At 47.1% G+C, this 23,136-nt stretch overlaps 1 protein-coding gene across 1 annotated transcript in view; it reads right to left on the reverse strand.

Moving 5' to 3' along the window:
• The window catches only part of LOC119399497 (alkyldihydroxyacetonephosphate synthase, peroxisomal-like), a 131,683-nt gene that overhangs the window by 98,031 nt on the left and 10,516 nt on the right, over nt 1-23,136 (reverse strand). The window lies entirely within an intron of this gene.

The raw sequence follows: 23,136 nt of genomic DNA on the forward strand, positions 1-23,136 counted from the left end.
GAACGTCGACAACAAATCAATGTGCGGAAATCCAGAGTTGTTGTTACGGCCGTTGGGCTCTCGGACGTCCGCTGATTCACAGAAATCGGTAAGATGCGAGGCGCTGACGTCAAGTCCTCCATTCGGCGGCGCGGGCGATTCAAATTGAGCAGCGGCACCACCGGCATTGGTGGCTGCTTTCGACGCAAAAAAATTCGTTTATCGGCGCGCAGAAAGCGGTGATAGACTCCAACGCAGGTAAAAAAATCAATCTAACCAAACTTAATATTTTCCTTTAGTGTCCCTTAACCTACTCGTATAGGCCACGGAATCGGTCGGTATATAGTTACGTAAGCAGCAACGAAGCGACGTCGTCATCAACCGCTAAAATAGCTTTTTGTTTTCTTTTCCGTATCCGCCAGTCGTATTAGCGAACTTTCCAACTACGTATATACGTAAGCGTACGCAATGCCAAACTATAACGTATCTTTCCCATTACGCCTTCCCCGAAATACGTGCGTCACTCGATGAGATGGTAATAAGAAAAGAAAGAAAAAGCATGCATACGTTACATGGGCGAGCGCATATTAGAGAGCGAGCCATAATCATCCGATAATGACACCGTAAACGACCGCGGTTGCGGACAGTGAAATACGTAACGACTAGAAGAGTCCACACAAGGCGACAATAAACAAATTTCTACACCGAATCTGTCTTTGCCTAACATGTGCAGTAGTAGTAGTAGTAGTAGTAGTAGTAGTAGTAGTAGTAGTAGTAGTAGTAGTAGTAGTAGTAGTAGTAGTAGTAGTAAACTCGGCGACAACTTTTTCTTGGCAGTACTGTCTACCGTGGAAGCTACAGAACCGAAACGCTTGCTGCGCACGCGCCATGAAATAGTACTTATTTTTATTTTCCAATTTTCAGTTACCTAGCTCGAATAAATCTTTCTTCATCATAAAAAATAAAACAAGTATGGGAAGCCGTTGGTGGAAGAAACATTATTGTACAGTTTAAATTTTTTCCCTTTTTGGTATTTCCCCTTTTTGGTATTTTGGACAGCACCACGTTTTCCGCACGCCTGCTCTCGCAGTAGACATGGCGTCCCTGATGCCGGCTGGACTACCATAGCTAGCTGGACCATGTACGGCCGCAAACTCGTCGTTTCGTTCTCCGAAGATATACTCAGCAAGTGGCTGTCGAAAGAGACCAAGCAAGTTATCTGAAACGTCTATGCTGGGGTAAAGTGCCACCAGCATGAATTGTCGACAGCGAGCAAGCAAAACCGAAACCCGAACTGAAATCGGCTGCAAGCTGCCGGACTACATACCGTACCCGCCTCCGTACCGAGGCATCCGTATAAGCTCCGCTCCACTGCCAAGAAAAGTTGTCGCTATAGTGAACTATAGTTGTCGCCGAGTGATCTCGCTTTGACCAATCAGGTGTAAGCGCGCGCATTTCATATCTAGCGGCAGATTCACGACATCACGTGATCTCGCTTCGCGCGTATGGACGTCACCTGATTTTAGATCGGTAGACCTGGCGTAGTCCGCACCGCCGAGGAGCAAGGTGTTCACGCTCGGTGTAACAAAGACGGCTTCCCTGTCCAACCATCTTCACGGAATGAATGGGTAGATGTTTATTTTATTTTATTATTTATTTATTATTGTTTCATTTGTCAAACAACGTCTTTCTAGGCCGTTACCATCCGCATTCTGCAACTACGACTTATCATCCTTGCGGAGGTACACAAAGTGAACCTGTCATTGCTGTATATACAAAAAAAAGGCATTTTGTTTAACACATGGGTTCATTCCAGCAGCACACTATCATGCGTGTTTAGAACAAAATTCAGCCGCGCTAACTACAGAAACGCTAAGGTATGCAGGCCCGCCGTAGCCAGGAATCTTTTTTTCGGGGGGGGGGGGGGGGGGGGGGGGGGGGGGGGGGGGGGGGGGCACTTGCTGAAAGCCTCAACTATTTGAGAAAAACGCCCATTTTCATTATTTTCGGTAAAACACCATGTATCATAAAAATTTCGGGGGGGGGGGGGGGAGGAGGGGCACCTCCCCCCCTGGCCACGGGCCTGGTATGCGGCCTTAGGAGGGGTTTATCTGAACGGTGCACATACGCGCGGGTCGATTTGTACCCACCCGCAACGACACGTACCACGAATAAGGAGATAAATAAATAAATAAATAAATAAATAACCAGCAAAACTTGCTGGAGTCATCCAAGTGCGTCAAAACTGCCTCACTACTCAAAGCACGTTCTTCAGAGGTTCGATGCGGTTGTAGAGAATCGTGTTTTGTTTGTTTGTTTTTGTCCCAATGCGAAAGTCATTTCTCGCCCCACCGGACGAGGTCACTAAAAATCTGAGTTTAAAGAGAGTAGCGGTGGTAAGCGGTCGTTTAACCGAGGGAATCTCCACACCGAAGGCGGGTAGCAAAAGGAAAATTCGTACTGATGGCCGCACCGCAACACATGAACGGAGACAATTAGTGGATGAGGGAGGAGTAAAGGGAAAGAGGGAAATGATAGAGGGGGACTGCATGTGCACACAGCTGCGTCTATAAACACGCAAAAGCGTAAGGACGACAAAATTTTGAGTTGGTGGTATCATCATGTTTCAGACAATATATATATATCGAACTATAATACAATATTGATAGACGCAATAGTAATGAGAACTATAACACACAATAGTGCCAAGGAAAGTATTCGGATGTTATTTCTGTATATATATATATATATATATATATATATATATATATATATATATATATATATAAAGTGTAGATATGGTTCAATGGGCCAGTTCTTCTCGGGTAATGGGTATAATACAACGGAGGCGTTGTCAACAGTGATATAAATATTTAATTCCCAACAGTTTCGGGAGGGGCCCTCCCTTCTTACTCATCCCCCTAAGAAGGGAGGGCCCCTCCCGAAACTGTTGGGAATTAAATATTTATATCACTGTTGACAACGCCTCCGTTGTATTATACCCATATATATATATATATATATATATATATATATATATATATATATATATATATATATATATATATATATATATATATATATATATATTCAATACGTATAATATGGTCTATGCATGGTGTACTCTAATGTCTGGAAGCCTTTTTTATAACGAATTTACATTATGTATTGGAAAATAATCAGTTGCTAAATGACCCGCCACGGTGGTCTAGTGGTTATGGTGCTCGACTACTGACCCAAAGGTCGCGGGATCGAATCCCGCGGCCGCATTTCAATGGAGGCGTAATGCACGAGGCCCGTGCACGTCGGGTGCATGTTAAAGAAGATGAGCCCTCCTCCACTACGGCGTCCCTCATAATCATATATTGTGGTTTTGGGGCGTAAGAACCCCAGTAATTAATAAAAAGTTTCTAAATGATTAACGAATGAGTATGTATATTCTTCATATTTGCTTTTGTAACTGCGTATTGTATACCTCTCGATTAATCTCCGCACTAATGCCATATGTGTATGTAAAGGTCGCCAAAGCGTTTTTCAAGCCGTTCCCACGGCTTTTATAGCCCTGGCGATTTTCCAGTTTTGTCTGGTAAATAAAATTTGAATCTGCATCTTCACTCACCCGCTAAAAATACGCGCTGTCGGCCGCGACATGGCGATTTTGCCAGACAAAAAAATTCGACAGATCCCACGCACTGTGGGAATCGATGTAATGCGAAGCAGCCAGCAAAGAGCTGCATACATCGCCTTGTTTGTCTTTGAGCCAAATGAAATCATTCATCCCACGGCATCTAGTCCATCATTTATCGCATGTTTGCCATGCACGCATGCATGCACAATCTAGTGTACACCATGTCAATGAAACGCATATTCTGGTATATAAATGCATGACCTGTCGTTTATATTCATCACGCACTCGTGTCATGCCATACCAATTTTGGTATATATCACGTTAACAAAACGGCCGGAAGCGCACCATGGCAGTGGCATGTAAGTCATACCGTACATGACATGCATAACATGATTCGCATGTAAAGACCTCTCATTTATATTCGTCATACAGTCACATCGCGCAATACCAATTTTGGTGTATATCAAAGGAGCGAAATGGCCGCGAGTGCACCATGAGTAGAGCATGTAAATCATGCCATACATGACATGAATATTATGGTTTTTCATGTTACCACCTGTCACTAATGTTCATCATACAGTCACATCGCGCAATACCAGTTTTGGTGTATATCAAGCTATCGAAACGGCCGCGAATGCACCATGAGCGTGACATGTAAGTCATGACATACATGGCATGCATGTCATAGTTTTCATGTTACCACCTGTTATTCATGTTCTTCATACAGTCACATCGCGCAATACCAATTTTGGTGCATATCAATCTAGCGAAACGGCCACGAGTGCGCCATGAGCATGGCATGTAAATCATGTCGTACATTTCATGCATGTCATGATTATCATGTTACTACCTTTCATTTACGTGCGTCATACAGTGGCGTCGCGCAATACCAATTTTGGTGTATACCAAGCTAGCCAAACGGCCGGTAATGCACAATGAGCGCGGCATGTAAATCATGACATACATGACCTGCATGTCATGATTTCCATGTTACCACCTCTCATTTACGTTCGTCATGCAGTCGCGTCGCGCAATACCAATTTTGGTGTATGTCAAGCAAGCGAAACGGCACGAGTGCGTCATGAGCATGGCATGTAAATCATGTCGTGCATGTCATGCATGTCATGATTTTCATGTTACCACGTCTCATTTACCTTCGTCGTACAGTCGCTTCGCGCAATACCAATTGTGGTGTACATCGAGCTAGCGAAGCGGCCGCGAATGCATCATGAGCGTGGCTATTAAATCATGACATACATGACATGCATGTCATGGTTTTCATCTTACCAACTGTCATTCAAGTTCTTCATACAGTCACATCGCGCAATACCAATTTTGGTGTATATCAATCTACTGAAACTGCCGCTAGCGCATCATGAGCGTGGCATGTAAATGAGGTCGTACATAACTTGCATGTCATGATTTTCATGTTACCACATCTCCCTTACTTTCGTCATACAGTCGTGTCACGTAACACCAATTTTGGTGTATATCACGCAAGCGAAACGGCCGCGAATGCACCATGAGCGTGGCATGTAAATCATGACATACATGTCATGGATGTCATGGTTTTCGTACTACCACCTGTTATTCATGTTCTTCATAAAGTCACATCGCACAATACCAATTTTGGTGTATATCAATCTAGCGAAACGGCCGCGAGTGCGCCATGAGCGTGGCATGTAAATCATGCCATACATGACATGCATATCATGATTTTCATGTTACCACGTGTCAGTTATGTTCGTCATACAGAAATGTCTCGTCATACCAGTTTTCGTATGTATCCCTTCATTTAAACGGCCGCGAGCGCCCCGAGACCATGTCATGTAAATCATGCTGCACATGACATGCGCGGCATGATTTGCATGTTAGGACCTGTCATTATGTTCGTCATGAACTCTTGTCACGCCGTACCAATTTTGGTATATATGAAATTACCGGAACGGCCGCAAGAGCCCAAAAGCCGTGGAATGTAAATCATGCTGGTCATGACATGCGTGTCATGATTTTCATGATATGACCTGTCATTTAGGTTCGTAATAAGGCCATGTTATGGCACACAAATTTTGGTATACATCCGATTAACGAAACGGCCAGGAGAGCACAAAGTCGTAGGCGGATAGATAGATAGATAGATAGATAGATAGATAGATAGATAGATAGATAGATAGATAGATAGATAGATAGATAGATAGATAGATAGATAGATAGATAGATAGATAGATAGATAGATAGATAGATAGATAGATAGATAGATAGATAGACAGACAGACAGACAGACACAGATAGATAGATAGATAGATAGATAGATAGATAGATAGATAGATAGATAGATAGATAGATAGATAGATAGATAGATAGATAGATAGATAGATAGATAGATAGATAGATAGATAGATAGATAGATAGATAGATAGATAGATACGCTCAAAGTCGCAGAAGTTCGCTAAGAAATGCTTCGCAATAAAAAAAAAGATGTACCAACACAACTTTTATCGCCAAAGCCTCTCATGTCGCGACGACATCGCGGAGATGGGTTCCATTCGGTTTAACGACCGTGCGCCCAGATAAAGCCTCCCGATAACGCCGACAGAATGGGGGTCCTTACACGAACACCGAAAGCCGGCAGAGTTTCAGGATTCCGCGGGCCCGCATATAGACGGTCTGGACAGGACGTTAGGCTACACACTAAAGCACTAAGCGAATACAAGTAAAAGCTCGCTAATTCGGCCCCCGTTAATTCGGAGATAATTAGGACGAGTTCACTGGTCCCGGCGAGCATATATGTATTGCCGAATGACGTCAAACTCACGTTAATTCGGTTATATTCGGCGCAAGCCGAGTTAATTGGGACGATCCTCGGAGCGCGCCAAGCACGAAGCGGCGCAAATGCGCACGACGCAAAGGAGCTGAAACGGCGTAGGCGATTAACGACCGAAACGGCCGCGGGCCTTCAGAAAGGCCTGATCGCCATCCACAATCGCGTTGTTGGAAACCAAAACCTGCAGCGGCTGCGGCGAACTTGTTTCGTTTTCGATTTTACCCGGCGCACGCGACCTGCGTGAGCGCTGTCTATGATCGCGTCGATGTATCGACTGTGGTCAAAGCTGCCACAAGCGGTATATAGTCTCGTTTCCGCTGCATGCCTTCAGGAGAGACTTGTAGGTAACGCGTTACGTGTAACGGATTAATTGTAATCGATTACATTTTACTGTAATTTTTTAACGCCTCAATTACTTAATTTAAGGAGTAACGTTCCTCGTAATGCAATTACAATCTGTATTAAACAGATAAACACTAAAGGCACGTTCACATCGAGCGCGGATCCGGAAAGCGGACGCGGATTATCCGCAAAAGCGGAATAAACGCGGCCGCTTGCCCGGATAGCTGCCGGACCGATTTTCACCGCGCGGAAAAGTTGGCCGCTTTGGCAGCAGCCAATCAGGGCTCGAGACGCGCGCGCGCCGTGTCGCGTAGTGGCGCAAGATTTCGACACGTCCACCGTGGATTGGTGGATTGCTCCGCTCCCGCGGCAGAGCGGGCAAAAGGCAACGCGGTTGGTCTGCAGCCGCGCGCCCACGATGCCTCTCCGCTTTGAAATTCCGCTCGCCCGCGTGCGTGCTCCGCGTTCGGTGTGAACGTGCTCTAATACTTAATAGATAGAAAGTTAGAAACTGCTTAATCAGACGTTTCGCACTTCGATGGGGGTAACATGTAAAACCAGCTGTGTGCTTGGATGTAGGTGCACGTTGAAGAACCCCACGCGGCGGAAATTTTAATCCGGTGTACCCGGGCTGCGGCGTGCCTCGTAACCGTGTCGTCGTTGCAGGTATAACGGCAGAATTTAATTTTTAGACAAAGAGGGCGAAGGATTTCGTAAAATCGCGTGTTTCGAAGGGAGGCAATGAATGGAGCTATAGCGGCTGTCTACGTATATGAAGTGGCATGTCCGTATACATGCATTTAACATCAGCGCAAGGGACATCTGAAATCGCGGTTTTTTTTTTAGTGAACTTACGAGTGATAGCGAAGAGTAATTATCTAGCAATGGTGTGGTATATCTATTTGACAGCAAGATGAAACAGCACACGTACTATCGTTGTATACGTAAAGGAAGGCCAAGCATACAGGCGTAATCTGCGGACTACAAGGAAGCGGATTGCCGCTGTAATGGTTGTAATGGTGCACAGAAGCTGCAGGAACTGCATGTGAGCGCAAGCAACTCGGCATGAGGATAATGGCACCAGGGCTAAATGTCCGTGAATGATTGCTCGGTGGTCTCCAATACAGCCACGTTGCTATCGCGGGTTCGCATGCAGAGCCCCGCCGGAGCGATCGAGTGCCGAAACGTCGCTGCGTTCCCACTTTGAGTGTGATGACGTCACACGGCGGTATACGAAAGCGAAACTGGTTCGCGGATAAGCTGCCGAGCCATTGATGCGCTGCTCCGAGTACAGAGGAATGAAACAAACTACGGAGGGAGCGGTCATGCAATTCCATAAGCCTCGGCAAGCCAACCTCCTCTGACGCCGCCCCTCTCGCCCAGCGCGCAGTGCCTCCTGGGTTGGATTAGGGCGCCCGTAGCGGACGCAACTAAAGCGATCCGACCCCACAGTGCCTATCACGTGACCAGGGCCTACATCTCCCTTGAATGTTGTATTAACAGGTTTCAAGATTGTTACGTGGGTGTTTTCCTTCCTCCATGGCTCCATGCTTGCCAGTGCCTCCTCTTGTGTTTCCACGTCCGAGAGTTTCGGACACCAAAGTGCAACACTAAATCAGGCCTGACAGACGATGTATAGTCATTGGGAATTCTGCTGCCGTTAATTACGCCAGCATAATTTCATCATTAACAAAGGGAATCATGGTCAAAGCTTTCATCATCTGAATTTCGCGCTCCGAAACCTCCACGCCGGCACGTCAGCGTACCGTCAAAGATTTTCAAGTATTTCTTTTTTCTTTTTTTTTTGTATTTCGGCCGCGTTGGCCACACGAAAGTTTTCGAAACTCGCCGTGTTAAATCTCTGGCTCCGGCATAACACGATGTAATCCATTTTTACAGAAGACGGATTTATAGAGGCCCTGGAAAACGCCCTAAAAAAAATCCACAATATATGAAGTGAGGGCGGCGTAGCCATCGGTGTTTTCTTTTAGCATATTTCCCGGCTGAACAAGCAACTCTTCGCATGATTTCTTTCCTCCTTTTTTATTTGTATTTGCTTAGCATAATAGACTAATACAAGCGAAATATATTTTTCTTTCTGTTAAATTGTCGATTTTGAGGAAAATTAGTGAAACAGCGTTTTATGGCCCAAGAGCATCGACAGCTACGCTGCGCCAGGCACAATGTGTCGCGTAATGAACAGAAAAAAAAAGCTGCGTAATTCTAAAGCTTATGCATAAAGCTAGATTCCTTTAAAAAAAAGAGAGAAAGAAAATAAGTACTTCAGGCAAGTGGGTCCCTTTGAGGAACATAATCAAGAGCCCACCACCACTCAAGTACGTGAAAAAATAAAACTGAAATGACAACACGTCCAGCCAAACAAATTGAAATGTTCAGGTGGAAAGTGGGAACGATCAAGAAAATAACGCGTGCTAAGCATAGCAACGATAATTACGATTACAGTCAAGTCGTTATATGAACCCGAATGAAAGCCAAAGGCTAACAACTAAAGCGTGCTAACTTAACATAGATAGTCCAGAAATATAAAAGAGAGAGAGAGAAAGCATTGAACTTTATTTCCTTGACGAAGCTCCTCAAAGGAGCACTGACACGATTTTGAGACTTCGTAAAAGGAACGTTTTTCGTTTCCTCGGTGCGCAGTGTTAACGCTCTCCACACACCGCAGACGGATAACACGCATAAAATATTTTACTTTGATGTTTAAAGGTTTCGTTTCCCAGCATTAGCAAGCCAGCCCCAGCGCAATGGAGGTTATCCCGACGAGCCAACACAGTTCCACTGAGTTTGCGAATTGCGCGTCCATGCATGCAGTATAAATCGCAGAAATCACTCTCGGGGTCGCTGGACGACAATTCACTCATCGTTGTTTGCGTGCACCACGAACCGATGACAGATTTGCCGCTAGTACGTCGCGAGTTGCTGTGTCCCCGTGACGTCTCACGGCGATGACACGTGACTGAGAAGCCGCGCCCTCGATATCGAAAGTGTTTTTTTTTTTTAAGGTAGCGGTATTAAAAATACTATACCTGATGCATTTCCAGGCACCCCAAACTCATTTTAGGGTTCTCGACACCAGTGTTTTTATTTAGCGCGACAATCCGAAAATATTTAAAATTCGTGTCAGATACTCCTTTAATTCTAGTAGTGATCAGCTTGAGCTGATAGCCGAGCCTGTTCACCAGCTGTAGCTGGTCAGCTGTGCCTCCCATCACTGGTGGATCTTTTGTCGCATTCCCCAATACCATGTGGTAGCCCAGATACATATATATATATATATATAAAGGTAAAAGATAAACGCGTTAGTAATACTAGCAGAGAAATCGGAGGCTGAAGTATAGAGTCAAGACGTAGCTTGCCAACCACAGCCGTATTGAAAGGCGCTTCACTGCCTACCGATAATGTAAGAATGACCGAAAGCATCGCCATGATGGAACACATCACACGGCATCTTGCGCGCAAAATGTATATACCATCTGGCAAACGAGCAGGACTAAATGTCCATGATGAAGGAAGTGCACCGATGGAGAGACGGATAATAGACGTCTATTAGTAGCGGTACGATATCCGGACGTCGACCTTATAGCGCGAAAATTACAAAAATAAGTAGAAATTTCCGCGATGACCTTGGCTGCGGCTCGGCCATTTCGTCAGGGAATGACCCATTCTTCTGATGAGTTATTTAATTGCATGCCTGTGCGCTTTTGTGTGTGTGTTTGGGGGGGGGGGGGGGGGCATACCTTGTTGACATGTCCCTGACGTGCGTGTGCGTGACTGGGGGAAAGTCCCCCGAGGAAAGTGTCCGGCGTGCCAAACTTACACCGTGTCGCGTCGCTCAAGAGCTGTTCTCGCGCGCGCCATTATACGCCTTGATTTCGCAATGGCACAATTGAACGACCAAAATGCATGTAGCAGCAGAATTCCCTTCTGCACTGCGCGTCATTAAGACGTCGAGCGAAGCGTGGAAGGAATGCCCAGCTTGAAGGGGAACAATTACGAGATGCGCTCAGAGTTGTTGACGCAATCACCCTAGAGACGCGCCGAAGCAGACTCGCCGCGGGCGCTAAAAGGAGGATATGGCGTGTTTTGCACCTTGGCGCGAGGAGGAAAACAAATAAAATCGAACGCATTCCGTGAAACTTCTTTTTTTCGGAACATATAGGGTACACGTACCCGCCACAAAAGTTTACGGAACGTGGGTTCTACTGTAAATATACGAATTTCCGCTCTGTCAGTGAATGACGCTTCTGAAGACCATGCAGCTCTATAAAGGCCGAGACAGACGGTACGATTTTCCACGCGATGCGACGTCCGATGCGGCGGTGCAGCAGCCAGAATGGTGACCTTTCATAGCATCGGACATCCACCATTCTGGCTTCCGCACCGCCGCGTCGGACGTCGCATCGGATGGAAAATCGTACCGTCTGTCTCGGCCTTAACTGAATAGGTCGCAAGAACTACTGGCTGGAATATATTTGCAGGTCGCGTTCCTGCACACAAAGCGTAAATATATAGCTTTCTCGAAAATTTCGAGCATCCCGCAAGCTCTTGCTGGAGGGTGTACAATTTTGAGCGTACCTAATACATATAGGGACAGATTACAGCACCCTATAAATGTGGCACACGCGACTCCGCAGTTTCAAAAAAATCAAATCCTTAGGTTTTACGAGCCAATACCACGACACTGAGCACGTCATATTGAAAAAAAAAAGGCGGGGGGGGGGGGGGGGGGGGGGGGGGGCGGGGTAATCTCGACCACCTGGTGTTCATAATAGCGTGCAGCACAATCTAAGTACGCGGGTGATACTTTCTTTATTGTGACTGCACTTCACCTCGCAACTAAATGCGGCCGCCGTGACCGTGCATATCGAACCCGAGTCCTCGTGTTTCGCAGGGCAACGCCATGGGCGCTAAGCCACAGCGACGGGTACTTCTTATGAAAACACGCATCCTGCGGCTACTGCAGCACGGTATAGAGAGAGCCGGTCAGTATAGCACACTAACTTTCATCTACTTACGCTTTAGATGTGAATTTTATTGGTACTGTGAGGTCTGCATTACTCTCGGTACTCGACTAACTCGATACGATGGGCGATATGGTACGTGAGCGCCCGCGTTAAACGGACGCTAATGCGAAACAATAAATTAGTTTAGACTGATAAATTATACTCTGAAAGCTCGGGTGTCGTTAATTTTACCATCACAGGTTCAATAATACATGAGAAAATCAATGTCAAAAGATGCACTTTCAAATTTTCCGGCATGATCTCCGACGGTGACGTCACGAATTTCAATACTTTTAGTTTTTTTTTTTGTAAGTACATTCGAAAAAACAGTTCGTGAAGCTTCCTTTCAACCATACTCCTATTCCTTTGCAAGTGTGTATGACGAATTTGTTGCGAGCCTTTTTAAAGGGACTGACAAGCGGCTGTAAAGTGCGATAGGACCACAGTGGAAATGGAAAGACCGTGAACTATAAGGGGTATTCAGACGGGGGAGAAATGCTCGGGGGGTAAAGGCGGAGCCTAGTGACGTCAGCTCGCGAGGAGAAGTCTCCACAAATGCCCCCCACTCACACGGACGAGGCAAACGGAGGGGGAGACCAGTGTTACTAGACTACTCTGGTGGCTTGCACCACCCGTTTGACGAGCTGCTGACGACGAGCTGCAGACGACCATCCAGCTGCAGACTGGACACCCACTGCCGCTCTCTGCAGGAGCAAGTGCAACAATGTGGCCAAACAAGAGCCCGAAATTCCGCCACATCCCCCACCGCAGGGGGATCGTTTGTCCTTTCGGGGAAAACGTCCCCGTCTCCTCCGAGGAGGCGCGAGGGGTTCACGCCCACTCGCTAATCCGTGACGTCGCGGTCACGTGATACGCAATCCCCCCGTCTCCCCTGAGCATTCCTCCCCCGTCTGAATATGACAGAATCGAGCGTTCTTTCCGCGATTTAAATAGGTGTTGGATCCTTACACTGCGCCTGAAAGTCCCAAGAACCGGGACGTCGCGCGGCAATGGCAGACAAGTCATGGTGTATACTGCCCGACTGAGATTTTCGGTTGGGGCGAGAATGGTTGAGGCCCGTGCACCTTAGGTTTAGGTGCACGTTAAAGAACCCCAGGTGGTCGAAATTTACGGAGCCCTCCACTACACGGCATCTCTCATAATCATATGGTGGTTTTGGGGGGTTAAATCTCAACAATTATCATTACTGCCCGAATGTCGTTCGGATTGCTGTACGCATGCAGTGTGCAGTTGTGCAGTCCATGCTCGTCCAGATTGTGCTCGATCCGGATGAGGTGCTGCTACACGATCACATTTAATCGCGATCACGCCTGATCCAGATCAAGAACGATCGCGATCAGCGCATCGCGATATTGCTCCCTGATAGCGATTTGACTGACGCCTGAGTCAAGTGCGATACGGATTAGTTTGGACCGTGTAGCAGCGACCCTTCTTGATCGCGATCAGTTATTCCGATCCGGATTGGCGCTGATCCGACCAAAAGTGCCCGTGTGACACCGGTATTATATTATGCCTATTATACGAGGTAAAAGGAGTTGACGCTGAGAAATGGGCGCTGCCTCCGCGGCAACTAGCGGAAACAGGAACACGTTTTAAGCCTCCGCGCATGCGCACCGCAGCAGCACAGGCTTGATAAGCACCACTGCGGTCGCTTACAACCTGAAAATGAAATGTAAGCTGCACCCACTGCCGCCGCTGTCCCATACAAAGTAAATTTGCATTGATGACCCATCCAATAGCATTTCCTCATTTCCATGACGTCAAGAAACTTCCGCGTATTTCAGGTACGCGGTTTTCCCACAAACACGCACCTTCGTGTCGGTGGTTTTCGGTCGAAAACTTGGACTTCCTGCCAAATTTCAGCAAATATTCCGCCATCAGTGCTCAGCCAAACTTTATATTGGGTCATTCCATATCAAGTGTACCAGGTCAATTTTCGACCATCTCCGATCATGCCGAAATAAATTGGGCTGGTATGTGTGAATGTCAGCAGTAGTTATTGAGGCGTTATCTTTCGGGAAAAAAAATTCTGTTGCCTAGAGGGCGCTTCGAACTTGGGGCATGGAAGTGAAACCGTGTCGTACATAACAATTTATATAAAATTACTGGTTTGAGCCATTACTACGAAACAATTTTTTTTCTTAAGGCGCTGCTCTTTCATGACTGATAGTTTGTTCATTTTTGTTTCAACTTTCATTATTTTTGACCTAGACGAAAAGTCGCAAGATGCTGCATGCTTAGCATCTCTTAGAAAGAGCAACGATTTTTCCGCGAGTAATATACTCCCACTGAGGGCTTTGTAGGTTCCTATAGTAAGTGATAAAAATACTGCGGGATCGAAAGAAGAAACGTTGCCACAATATTATGACAAAGTTGGGAAAAATGGCGTTTTGGTCCATATTGCTGAACTGAAGAACCACAAGGTCGCACGAAGTTTTCTGCCTCGCCTTCACTGCTTAGCACGTCAGCGCAGGATTCCAGCGGGGGCCTTTTCGCAGCAAATAATGCAAGTCATACAACTGCTTGCCACTTATTTTACTAATACTGTTGTATATTGTTGGAATATTGTTGTATATTGTCTTCAAGTGGTGCCGAAAGCCCTCGCAAGAGTGAACCACATCGATGGCCCCAAGGTAATTGCCTTCCAACGTACACGGTTTCATCGTAACGACCTCTAGCTGCTCAACGCGGATTCGAGTCATGGACGCTCTCAAGCTGAAGTGCAAGGCAGAAAGAGCGCAATTAACGCGCCTTATCAACGAGATTGAGGCAACTATCGGCCAAGACGCTGTTACGGAAGAGCAGCTTTGCATTCTCACCGATCGCCTCACGCAACTTCACACCGACTTGCGAGCCACTGACTCAGCCATCGTTCCTTTGTTATCAACCACGGAAGCGGAGGCAGAGTTTGACCGCGTTGTGGAATACAACGATCGAGCCACAGCGACGTCAGCGAAGCTCAAGTATCGGTTACGTCGGTTTCACGAATCCCAGAACAGTCCTCTACCAGAGACACCAACCGAACCCGTGCAACGCACGCACCAGCCCGCCGCCCAGCTCCCAAAGGTCGACCTCATGAAGTTCGATGGCCAACCGTCATTGTGGACGCCCTTTTGGGAGCAGTTCAGCCAACTGATCCACAACAACGGTGGACTCACCGACGTAGACAGATTCACCTATCTACGTTCGGTCCTGACCGGCGACGCGGCGTTGGCCATCGCGGGACTTCCGGCAACTGCAAGTTGCTACGCTGAAGCACTGGACATTCTGAAAAACCGATTTGCCAAAACCGATGTGATAATTCAAACTCACATGCAACGACTCATCGACATACAGCCCGTGCGATCCTCCAACGACCTTCAAGGACTGCGATGCCTCTACGACACGGTGCAGTCCCAAACACGTGCCCTGAAGTCTCTCGGAGTACCAGAAGACAATTATTTTGCAATGCTCTACCCCATCCTCCTGAAGTCGCTTCCACACGACATAGTCATCGACTTCAACAAGACCATCGCACGCCAAAGTACACAGCCAAGAGGACAAGGTGGAAACACGGGCCAGCACTCTCAGGAACTGAAGGCGAGCATACAGTCTTTACTGTTTTTTATTCAAACCGAAGTAGAGTCTCGCGAACGATCAGTCCTACACATTTCTGTCGAAGAGGACGCGAAGATGGTTAAAGTAAACGAGGTTCGCACTACTGAGACATCCTCTTCGCGCCATCAACGTTTAACAACGGAGTCTCTAACTTCATCTGCCAAACCAGTTCCGAAAAAACCCCTGCTTTTTCTGCGAGTCCATCACTCATGATACAGAAAAGTGCGACTGTCCGATTCCGCTCGAGGAAAAGAAAAAAAGGCTCCTAAACACACGTCGACGTTTTCGCTGTACTTTACAACATCATTTGGCGAAAAATTGCAGGAGGAATGTTACATGCACGAAGTGCAATCGACGCCACGCAGAAACGATGTGCGACCCTCGGATGTTGAAACCGACTAATGGTGCTCAGGCATCACCGACACCGATGCAACTCGAAATGATTGGAGCCGACAATTCAAAACGGCGCGTATACCTTCAGACAGCTGTTGCTTGGGCAGCCAGCCAAAAGAGCAAATGCCTAGCTCGAGTTTTATTCGATGGAGGCAGCCAGCGCACTTTCGTCACTGAACAACTGGCTGAAAAATTGCGTTGTCAAGTACTAGATTACGGGAGCCTTACGGTGGGATATTTTGGAGGTCAGCATGAAGAGAAGACTTTCCAGCGTGTACTTGTCACTCTAAGTTCACAGCGTAGTGGAAATTCGCTACTAATCGAAGCTCTCGTCACGACTAATATCTGTCATCAGTCCATTCCACGACAGAATAAAGATGTCATCGACAGACTTGAACGCCAAGGATATTACTTCTCAGACATCGATCAAGCGGACAGCCCAAACGTTGTCGACGTCTTAATCGGCAGTGACTATTATTGGTCATTTGTTACGGGAACAACACAAAATTTGGACAATGGACTCAAAGCTGTCGAGACTACTTTAGGCTGGACTCTCCATGGGCCAGTAGCCTCTTGCGCCACAGTCACGCATTGTAATGAGGCAATAGTTCTAAAAGCAGTGACAGATTGTAAAATTACAACGGAAAACTACTGGGACTTAGAAATAATGGGAATAAAATCTCAGGAGCACACGAAGACACAAGACGAAAACCCAGTTCTGGATTTCTTCAACAGCACAATCAAGATGGAGAATCGTCGCTACGTGGTATCGCTTCCATGGAAACCAACAATTCTTCACAACAACAATCTAGCAAACGCAGAGACTCGTTTACATCAGCTTCTCCGGAAGCTTCGCAGATGTCCTCAGCTGCTACAAGAGTATGATGTTGCCATACGCAAATACACCAACGACGGTGTAGCAGAGAAGGTCACAGAAGATAAAACAGAGGATACGGTATATTACATGCCGCACCATGCAGTGATACGCGAGGACCGCACAACGAGAGTACGGGTAGTATTTGATGCTTCATCCCATGAAAAGGGAGAACTCTCGCTTAACGAAAGCCTACATTCTGGACCGAACCTAAATGCCGACCTTATAGGTCTGCTTCTCCGCTTCAGGAAACATCGCATTGCTTTAGTCGCAGACATTGAAAAGGCCTTCCTACAAATCAGTGTCAACAGCACAGACCGCGACGCATTGCGGTACTTGTGGTTGGAGAAGGCGCCCAGTCCCGGTCAACCATTGCCTAACCTTGCCACATTTCGCATGGCAAGAGTACCTTTCGGCACGACATGCAGTCCGTTTCTTTTAGCGGCAACCATACGTCATCACCTTGATCAGATGTCGTTTAATTACCCCGAAACTACAAAACTTCTACGGAATTCAATATATGTTGACGACATTTTAATAGGAGCGGAATGCGTCGAAGACGCATTAAGATTGCGTGCGGAAGCTACTGAGATATTTTCAAGTGCATCGATGAAACTGCACAAGTGGGCTTCAAACGACCCACGCGCACTTAGCACGCAACCAACACAGCCACCGGAGCTGCCTCTAGGACAATTAACTGGAGTGCTGAAAGTCCTGGGGTTGGTTTGGCATCCAGACACCGACGTACTGTCGTTCAGCCCAGGAAACGCTTTGGAATTCGTTCAACAAAGGACCGATACCAAACGGTTCATGCTACAGACGACCTCCCGCTTATACGACCCTCTTGGCATGTTGACTCCTTTCACAATAAGGATGAAGATTTGTTTCCAAAATCTTTGGCGGAAAGGCGTTGACTGGGAAGAACAGCTGCCTTTCGACACTCTACACGAATGGAAAAGTTGGTGCAATGAACTTCCCCAGCTTTGTAATATAGAAATACCTAGGTTCTACCGACAGGGAGCGCATGAACCTGACGACAAATACGCACTACATTTTTTCGCTGCCGCCAGTAAGTCAGCCTACGGTGCCGTTTGCTACATTTCAACGACAGGACAAACGAACAGCAAAAGTTCAACTATTGTTTTGTGCAAGTCCAGGGTAGCACCAAGGAAGGAGACAAGCCTTGCCAGACTAGAACTGCTGGCCTGTCTAGTCTCAGCGCGGATGTACGACTACGTACGTCGAGAGCTGGACGAGGACATCACTTCAGTCCACTTTTGGACTGACTCCATGATCGCACTGTACTGGATTACCGGGGATCCTCACAAGTGGAAAGATTTCGTTCGACATAGGGTAACGGAAATTCAGAGTAAAACGGACATAACAACGTGGCGACACTGCCCCGGAAAGCAAAACCCTGCTGATTTTTTAACGAGAGGAGTATCCGCCCATGAGCTACTAACAAACTCTGTCTGGTGGACGGGACCCAACTGGCTTATTTCTAAAGAAAATGGATGGCCACCACACCGCATTCTGAACTCCACAGATCTTCCACTGAGCGTCACGGAAGAACGTACTCCTCGAACAACATCGTTGGAAATTTCCGTTTCAAACGAATCACCAATTCTGGATATTCATACCTACAGCTCCCTCTCAAGATTACACCGAGTTACAGCTTGGGTACTAAGATTCGTATCGAAGATGAAGCGGAAAGATTTATCACAGGGGGCCCTGACTGCCGAAGAAATACAAGCCGCCGAATTGTATTGGATAAAAAAGGTCCAAAGTTCAGCCTTCTCTCAGGAAATTGATCACATTTCTAAAGGAGCTCAGCATATACGTGATTCTATACTCCGGGATGTAACATGCTTCCTCGACAATGGAGTTCTTCGCGTCGCAGGACGTCTACAATTCAGCAAAAAATCTTACGAGGAGAAGCATCCAATCGTCTTACCCAAGGATCACTACTACTGCGAGCTTATCGTACTGCAGCACCATCGTCAACTGCATCATGCAGGAGTTCGGGATACACTCGTTCAAATAAGGGAAAGATTCTGGATAATAAGAGGACGACAACTAATCAAGAAAATCATCAGAGGGTGCATAGTATGCCAACGCTTCAATGCCAGACCTATGACCGAAGTAGCTGCTCCGTTACCAGCGGAAAGAGTGACCGCTTCAGAACCATTTCAAGTAACAGGACTAGATTTCGCCGGTCCCTTATATGTTAAACATTCTGATGGCTACGCCAAAATGTATATTTGCCTATTCACGTGTGCCGTGATTAGAGCAGTGCATCTCGAACTAGTCGAAGATATGACTGCCACAAGCTTTCTTAATGCTTTCCGACGCTTCGTCTCGCGACGGGGACTTCCGTCGGTCATATATTCAGATAACGCCTTAGCGTTCAAGAAGAGCAAGAGAGAGCTCTCAAAACTGTGGAAATCATTGAGAAACGAAGAAGTTTGTAGTTACATCGCTAACAATCGTATAAAATGAAAATTTATTGCCGATCATGCACCACGGTGGGGCGGTTTTTACGAGAGACTTATCAGGTCTGTCAAGCTGGCGTTGAAGAAGTCCATCGGAAAAGCATCTTTTACGGAGAAACAGCTACAGACTGCCATAACTGAAGTGGAAGCTGTCATCAACTCCCGACCAATCACATATGTTTATAACGACTGTCGAGATCCGGAACCCCTCTCTCCGCCCCACTTTCTCATTGCAAGGCGAATATCTGCACTTCCTGACCTAAATCTTGCCGAGATTACAGTTGATAGTAACCACCTTGGAGCTATCTGGGAACAACGAGAGAAAATTCGAAGATCTTTCTGGGAGCGTTGGTCGAAAGAGTATCTCTCGGATTTGAGAACAATACCAACTCCCAAGTCCACGACTTCGTCTGACCGAATTAAGAAAGGCGATCTCATTCTTCTGCAAGACTCCAACAAGCGCCGGCAACTATGGAACATCGTGCAAATAGAGGATCTTCATAAAGGAAAAGATGGCATGATAAGATCCTGCACATTGAGACTACCGGGTGGGAATACCGTTAAAGGGCCAATTCAACACCTTTACCCATTGGAATCAAACCCTCTGTGAACTTCTGTGCGCGGGGCAGTTTTGTTGGAAAAATATCAAAGAAGAAAAAGAGGAACGTTGGCTCGAAGCACGCGCTAAAGAAGCAACCCACGGAGTCGGGCTGCGGTTTATCATAAATAAACCCTTGTTTTACGCATTGGAGGCTCGATTTTCTTCATATATAACGTCAAAAATGGCAATAGTGCTAAAATTATGGAACGGTACTACCCCCTTGGACCATCAAAGGGCAGGTAATATTCAACCGCTTCATCGTCCAAATGGGCAGAATTATAATGAAGTCAATGGCCTGCAGAGCTGTTCTAAGGCGTCGTGTTTGGCTTCTGATAATCAAGATACATGGTCTTACGTAATAATTAACGGCATAACTAAGCTATAGCTTGTTTAAGTTGTTTTTATGATCTTTCAGGTATAGGGCACGCGTTGGCTTATGCTTTGATCTTAAAGTTTTCGTCGCTAAGCATTAGCAAGCCAGCCCCACCGCAATGGACATTATCCCGACGAGCCAACGCAGTTCCACTGAGTTTGCGAACTTTCTGCATGCAGCCTAAATCGCAGAAATCACTGGACGCTGTTTACGTGCACCAGATGACGGATCTGCCGTTAGTACGTCGCGAGCTGCTGTCTCCCCGTGACTTCACACTGCGATGACACGTCACTGAGAAGCCGCCCACTCGATATCGAAACCGAAAGTTCTTGTTTTAAGGTAGCGGTATTAAAGGGGCCCTGCAACAACTTTCCGAGTTATATTGGAATAGTCTCATTATTGACGTATGACTCTTCACGAGTCATATGCCGCAAAAATTTTTCGAATCCGTCAAGTCTAAGTGGTGTTACCAAATTATAGAAATCACGTTCCGCAGCTTTCTTGAAAACTGCGAGTCGGTTTGGTAATGTTGGGTGTGCACCTCGAAATGCCGTAGTGTTTTCATCGCTCTGCCAACCATGGACGCAAACCTGCGTGCGCGTTTGGAACGAATGACAGCTGAGATGGGTTTCGACCCACACTCCGATACACCGCCTCTTCGCACTGTTCGCGCTTGAATCGTATTCAACACGGCAAAGCTGCGTGCACCCTTCTACCAGTGGCGGTACTGGATTGATAGCATTTAAGCCGGTGGGTGGGCACTTCGATGCTGTTTGTTCTTCGAATGCGGGCGCACAGCGAGCGCGGGCTGACAACAAAGAACTAAAGACTAGAAGAAAGGACCGTGGGGCATCGGGCCGACGCGGACACATCCCCCGGCTGTCTGCAGCTACCGTGAAAATGCGAGTCTGCTTGGTTGCTCTGTCGCGGTTTCTCTGTCGCGGAGCGTAGGATACGAGGTCGTGGCATCCCACCGCTGCCACCACTGTTAGGAATGAGGTTGCGTGGCCCATCGCTACCGCCACCTTTAGGTTCCGATGTCGTCCCTCAGGCTCGCTGCTGGGAATACGCGTCGTTGCATCCCTCCTCTGGAACCGCTGTTGGGACTCGGGTTGCGTGGCCGGTGCGAACACGGGTGTGTATCGTGCTCGGAGCAGTCAGTAAGGGCAAGGTGAAGAAGGAAAAGATTTTATATACAGACTATTTACATGATGCAAGACTCAATCAACATGACTGCCAGCCCGACCACGTCGGCTGGTCCGACTCGGTCGACTCCGTTTGAGTCGTTCTCCTTCTCGTTCCTCCTTCTCCCCGATCGACGGACCGGCACGGCCTTAAATCCTCTAGCCGTCCATTGTCCTGCTGACCGTCCGCCGATAGCAGGTGTTGACGTCCTCGTAGTATGCTGAGCTTCCTTTTAGATAGCAGGTGTTGACGTCCTCGTAGTATGCTGAGCTTCCTTTTAGATAGCAGGTGTTGACGTCCTCGTAGTATGCTGAGCTTCCTTTTAGATAGCAGGTGTTGACGTCCTCGTAGTATGCTGAGCTTCCTTTTAGATAGCAGGTGTTGACGTCCTCGTAGTATGCTGAGCTTCCTTTTAGATAGCAGGTGTTGACGTCCTCGTAGTATGCTGAGCTTCCTTTTAGATAGCAGGTGTTGACGTCCTCGTAGTATGCTGAGCTTCCTTTTAGATAGCAGGTGTTGACGTCCTCGTAGTATGCTGAGCTTCCTTTTAGATAGCAGGTGTTGACGTCCTCGTAGTATGCTGAGCTTCCTTTTAGATAGCAGGTGTTGACGTCCTCGTAGTATGCTGAGCTTCCTTTTAGATAGCAGGTGTTGACGTCGTCTTAGTATGCTGAGCTTCCTTTTAGATAGCAGGTGTTGACGTCCTCTTAGTATGCTGAGCTTCCTTTTAGATAGCAGGTGTTGACGTCCTCGTAGTATGCTGAGCTTCCTTTTAGATAGCAGGTGTTGACGTCCTCGTAGTATGCTGAGCTTCCTTTTAGATAGCAGGTGATGACGTCCTCTTAGTATGCTGAGCTTCCTTTTAGATAGCAGGTGTTGACGTCCTCTTAGTATGCTGAGCTTCCTTTTAGATAGCAGGTGTTGACGTCCTCGTAGTATGCTGAGCTTCCTTTTAGATAGCAGGTGTTGACGTCCTCGTAGTATGCTGAGCTTCCTTTTAGATAGCAGGTGTTGACGTCCTCGTAGTATGCTGAGCTTCCTTTTAGATAGCAGGTGTTGACGTCCTCGTAGTATGCTGAGCTTCCTTTTAGATAGCAGGTGTTGACGTCCTCGTAGTATGCTGAGCTTCCTTTTAGATAGCAGGTGTTGACGTCCTCGTAGTATGCTGAGCTTCCTTTTAGATAGCAGGTGTTGACGTCCTCTTCGTATTTTGACCGTCCGCCGGCCGCAGGTGTTGAACCTCCTTTACACCGCAGGAGTTGAGCAGCCTTTCCATAGCTGGGCAGCTTTGAAGAACGACTGGCGTCAGTTGACGGGGCCGGCCGGGTGAAGACGCCGTTTTCCCCGGATTGCAGACAAAGCATGCAGGGGTTGATCCCTGCTTTCACGTTCGGTCAGGTGCTCTGGCACAACAGCACCCCCGCCACAAAACAATGCATCAGGAGGACGAGCTGCTCCACGTAGCTCGGCTGAATTGATGCGGCCGGACACCAGGCTCATCCACGGCTCGAGGCGAAGCTCCCAGGATCACTGCTCCGTGACATTCCATACGAACACTCAGATGGCACGGACTCGAGGTTCCTGAGGATAAGACGAACTCGACAGGGCAACCATTGTCAAACTACACCCAACACTGCAAGTGCCCTCCGCACTCCCTCCAATTGCCAGACATGAATGAAACAAATCCTACTGACAACTAACGTTCCCGCTTTAAATAAAACGAGGAGAAGTGCGTATCTCATGGCGACAAGCCCAACAACAGACCTCAATTTCAGGTGTTGTTAAAGAAACAACTTCGGGGTA

Source organism: Rhipicephalus sanguineus, chromosome 7 (genome assembly GCF_013339695.2).
Source record: "Rhipicephalus sanguineus isolate Rsan-2018 chromosome 7, BIME_Rsan_1.4, whole genome shotgun sequence".
NCBI lineage: Eukaryota > Metazoa > Arthropoda > Arachnida > Ixodida > Ixodidae > Rhipicephalus > Rhipicephalus sanguineus.